General features: G+C 41.9%; 1 pseudogene; it reads left to right on the top strand.

The window, feature by feature from the left end:
• Positions 1-2,451: 2,451 nt before the first annotated feature.
• LOC103629132 (putative aconitate hydratase, cytoplasmic) lies at positions 2,452-4,379 on the top strand (annotated as a pseudogene).
• The last annotated feature ends 934 nt before the right edge of the window (positions 4,380-5,313 follow it).

The raw sequence follows: 5,313 nt of genomic DNA, 5'->3' as shown, positions 1-5,313 counted from the left end.
ACCAGCTGCTACTCTAGATGATTCATGGCGTTAGATGCTACTTGCACAATTGTGACCATAAGTGCAATCCCATCTTTTCACATGGCACTCATCACTCTCTTGGTGGAATAATTAACATTAGGTTATTGAGAATAAACATTAAATCCAACATCAAATAAGGAGTCTATAATTTCCATGGCCATAAAAGGAACCACTCATATACTATCGTTAAATAGGAAGTTGTTTCTTTGAAATGATGTTTGTCACTACACACTACTACAAATATGATTATTTAAGACACACATGTTAAGACGTATATCGATACATTTTATAGAAGTGTCTTATATCATATGGTGTTGAGTAAGGTAAGACGGTTTTTTGGAGATCCGTCTTAAATAGTAAAGTATTTTGAGATAGTTATATCATAACAAATGTCTCATATTGATTTAAGGTGTATTTTTAATTAAACCGTCTCAAAAAAGGATAATATTTGAGTCATCGACACTGTAAGAGTTGTCTTAGATGTTGGTGAGTATATTATACACTTCTATATATGAAACCATCTAAAATAAGGATACTTTTAGAGTCATGTATACTATAAGAATCGTCATAAATGTTAGTGAGTATATTAAACTTGTTCTAACAAGTTGTTAAAATTTTTAAAACTATTTGGTACAAACCACTAAAAGGCACTAAAAGTTCTTCCAGATATATTTTCACAGTTCCATCCAAAAGTCGCTAAAAGTAGGTCCAGATGTGCTTTCAGTTTTGTAATGTGAAAAAGTCAGCTTTTAGAAAAAATTGCTTCCTGGATCTAGCCCTTTGGTTTGGCTTTAGACTTTTAGGAAGCCAAAGCCAAAAACCAAACCAAAACACATCCAAATAAAATATTTAGTGTTATTAGTATGTATGGTATGTGCAAAGCATGATTGTGCTTCTTTCTATTCTTGACAATTTTATGTCAACGCGAAAGATTTTCTCTACTTCTCTACTCTTTTTAGTGTGAGTAGTCACTCCACATGTCATTTTTATAAAAAACCTTCATCTTCATAGAAATAAACCCTAGTCCAATTCAATTTTATCAAAACCCCCCACACCCACCCCCTCAATGTTGTTTCCTTGGCTCCCCTAATGCCTCCTCCTTGCAACTTAGCACCGTCGTCTCCTCCTCTCCATGCCAGCGCGTCCCCCTACCTGGCCTTCTCCCCACCGCTCCGCCAATGCTGTCCAACCCCACCGCGCCCACGCCTGCACCCTCTAGACCCACCACGTCAGCCTACGCCCAGTCGAGCATGACATCTCATTTCCAGTGAGGCGGCAGCGGCGAATCGGATCTGGTGCAGTTGCATCTAGAGTCGGTTCTCTTGGTGGCGCTAGGCAGCAGCACAACTGATCTGCACCACACCTGCTCGACTCTGGAGGATCTCTCCTTGGGCGCCTTCAGCACACAGGAGGAAGCGGAGGCATACGATATCACAACGATCAAGGTCCGTGGCCTCAACGCCTTCACCAAATTTGACATGAGTCGCTACAACATCAAGAGCATCCTGGATAGCAGTGCTCTCCCCTTCGGTGGCACCGCCAAGCGCCTCAAGGAGACCGAGGCCGCCGCGTCCGCACGAGATCATACCGGCGTGCTAAGCTATGACATTGGGGGTGACGCGCACAGTGCGGTCAGAGTTGGCACCCAACGTTTGCTACAGCGGAGTGAAGCACACAGGGCAACCCTTGTGGAGATGGTAAGTCTACAAATCGGTGCACAGGGTGTTGGAGGTATGGCCCATACCATATTTGATGAAATGCCTCTAAACAGCGGCGAGGAAGAAATTGCCCTGTTCTCTGGTGGTTATTCTAATTATTCAGTGTTCGATGAAATGCCACTTGGGGATGTGATTTGGGATGAGGAATATGGGCATCATGATTTGTTGGATCAGCTAGCACCAGATGCATATTACTTAGCTGCCAAGAGGACGCCCTATGACTCCGTCCCAATGAACTTACTCAATGACGTTGCAGTCTCTGCTCCCAAGTATGATGATCTGACTAATGTTGGGCAGGCCAAAGGAATTGTGCACTATCATGGCCCGTTGCCATGCTCGCATCCATGGCCATGCTGAGGTAGACTTCTCCTCGTGACGTGGCTCCGGTTCGCAATGGTGGACGACGATGGTGACAGGGAACACTAGCAATAGCCGGTTGTGGCAGCCGCCGCCGCGTCACATAGCGTCGAGTTGGAGGGACACAACACATAAATAGATCTGCGAAGTCTCGCATCATGGCAGTGTCGGCGGCCTCCCGGGCATGGTGACTCTCCCCAGTCGACCAGGCACCTCTTCGTCCTTTGGTCCCGTACGCCTCCGCTTCCTCGGGCATGTCCGCCGGCCATTCGGACGCCGTCAAACCGGTTGGCCGTGTCTGGGTCATCTCCGCGCCCCTCCTCCAAATGGCCAAACCCTACTTTGTTGTAGCTAGCCTACCCCTCCAGACGCCATTGTCTTCCTGGTCAGTCCCGCCCACTACTCGTCTCATCAGGTAACACTTTGTATATGGCAGTCAACAAGGAAACTCTAGTCAGACTTTACATGCAAAGCTAGCATTAAATGTGATTCAGGTGTCGATGATTGAAGCATACCTGCGAGCTAACAAAATGTTTGTGGACAAGCATGAGGTCTGCCTTTTAAATTTTACAGCACTTGGGTTCCATCCATCAATTCCTGATTTATAAGAAATTGACATATTTGCACTACTCATGGTGCCATGCAGCTTGAGATGGAACGAGTTTTCTCTTCATATCTGGAGATGGACCTTAGTGAGGTGGAGCCTTGCGTTTTAGGCCCCAAAAGGTAGATATAGTGCTCCTTAGTTATGGTTTTCTCACTGTTGGACAATAATTATATATTTGTGCTAGTGCTAATGGGGACTTGGATCATTCTGTCCCTGTTTGATTTGCCATCTTGTAGGCCTCATGACCGTGTCCCTTTGAAGGAAATGAAGTCAGACTGGCATGCTTGCCTGGACAACGAAGTTGGTTTCAAGGTAATAAGCCCTTGCTTTTGTAGTCCAAGATATTTCCCTTACAATTTTATTTTAAAAAATAATGTTCGTGCATCTTAAATTTATTACATGGCAAACACTACTCCAGGGCTATGCGGTGCCAAAGGAACAGCAAGGCAAAGTTGTGAAATTCGACTTCCATGGAAGGCCAGCTGAAATCAAGCATGGCAGTGTTGTTCTTGCAGCAATATGTAGCTCCACAAACACATCAAATCCCAGTGTTATGATTGGTGCTGGCCTTGTGGCAAAGAAAGCCTATGAATTGGGCCTTGAGGTTGGTTCAGTGTACATAATCTTTTGTTATTGTATTGATTAACTTCTCTTCTCTGTTTTCTTACATGTGGAACAACTCTTATATATCGTTAGGTGAAGCCATGGGTAAAGACAAGCCTTACCCCTGGATCTGTGGTTGCTATCGAGTACTTGAAACATAGGTATATCTATAGTTTAGCCATCCAAACCTTGTTCTGTTAGACCAAAATTGAGATGCGCCATGTCATCCGATGGCAATGAAGCAACTGTTTGTGGTTTCTCCATGCAGTGGCCTTCAAGATTATCTGAACTAGCAAGGGTTCCATGTCGCTGCGCATGGCTGCGCCACTTGTGTGGGCAACTCTAGTGAGCTGGATGGATCTGTATCCGCTGCTATCACAGAAAATGGTAGGGCATTATCGATGTTTTTTGTAGCTACGCACATAAAAAGTTTTTTTTCAATTGATTATTTGGTAGCTTATGGTCTACCCTTGCACATACAGATATCGTTGCTGCTACGGTGTTGTCAGCCAACCGAAACTTCGAGGGGCGTGTGAACCCTCTCACTCGGGCTAACTACCTTGCCTCGCTGCCTCTGGTTGTTGCCTATGCTCTTGCCGACACTGTAAGTACTACACGACACATTGTTGTTTCTTCTTCCACTTGGACTATTGCTTTGTGGTTGACACACACACTACGTACGGCAATCGCACAGGTTGACATTGACTTTGAGAAAGAGCCCATTGGAGTTGGAAAGGGTGGGAAGGAAGTTTTCTTGAGGGACATATGGCCTTCAAACCAAGAGATTGATGAGGTTGTGGAGTCCAGCATGCAGACTCACTTGATAATTCAAGAAAGTGTACGACTCCATCATGGAACTCATATTTTGGTGGTTGCACTAGTGTGGAGACTTGAATTCATGTATACACTTAGTTAGACTCAACGTTAGCGCAAACAGTTGATGACCAAGTTTTTTATTTAGTATTTTAGTTTGGATGTATAGTACACTTATGTATGAGTTATTTGACAATGCTTATTTATGAGATATTGAATGACACTTGTCTATGTTATACTAATTATAATGTTATTAAATATATGGGCATGTGTGTATTTCTTTTTCAAATTATTATACTGTGATATCTCAAAAATGATTATAAATTGAAGAATGTACTGTCATGTAAGTCATTTCATTTAAATTCCCAAAACGTCCAATATTAGTCTCCTAAATAAGACGGTTCCTAAAACGTCCAATACCAGTATCTTAAATAAGATGGTTTTTCTATTTAAAACGTCTATTATTATAGGATATTTTAGACAGTTTGATAAATGCTTTTGTGACTTGTAATGTTCGTATTCTCAATGGTAGTTTAGAATAAGTGTCTTAAATAAAAAACATAATTCAAGACGGTTTATCGGACAAAATGACTTAAAAAATATCTTTTTTAGACGATTATAAATTAAAAAATTGTCTTATATAATATCTTTTGAGACGGTTTACAACCATCTTAAATGTGAGACATCTTTTGCGACTCCATCAAATTTGGACACTTCATAAGCGTCTTAATAACTGAAAATTAACCGTCTCATATAACATGATTTGTAGTAGTGACAACACCGATATCCTATCGATTTCTTTGTTCAGAACTACATGATATGCTCTGCCACTACAACTTTATGGATCCGGTTGTTTTTCAAACTATAATAATGTGTCTTTTGTCATCACAAGCCCCAAAACAGTAGAACTCTTCTCCAACAAAGAGCATATAAGGTTTCATGTATGCTACCACCTGCTTGGAATTATTTGGAATTTGGATTTTTTTCAAAAAACATCATCTTTTATGTTTCTTCCTTCATCTTTCCTTGGGCTTGTCCTATACATCCTTGCATTTTCCCTCTTAATGCATAGGTGGGTCTACAAAACTAACAATATATTATGTTCGATGCAGTCTTTATGACTTGGCTAATGTTGCACCAACACTTGCAAAGTTCTATCATCAAGCAGTGAATCCTATGAACTAGCTTACACTC

This window comes from Zea mays, chromosome 6 (assembly GCF_902167145.1).
Source record: "Zea mays cultivar B73 chromosome 6, Zm-B73-REFERENCE-NAM-5.0, whole genome shotgun sequence".
NCBI lineage: Eukaryota > Viridiplantae > Streptophyta > Magnoliopsida > Poales > Poaceae > Zea > Zea mays.
This window is presented reverse-complemented; position numbering and strand designations above follow the sequence as displayed.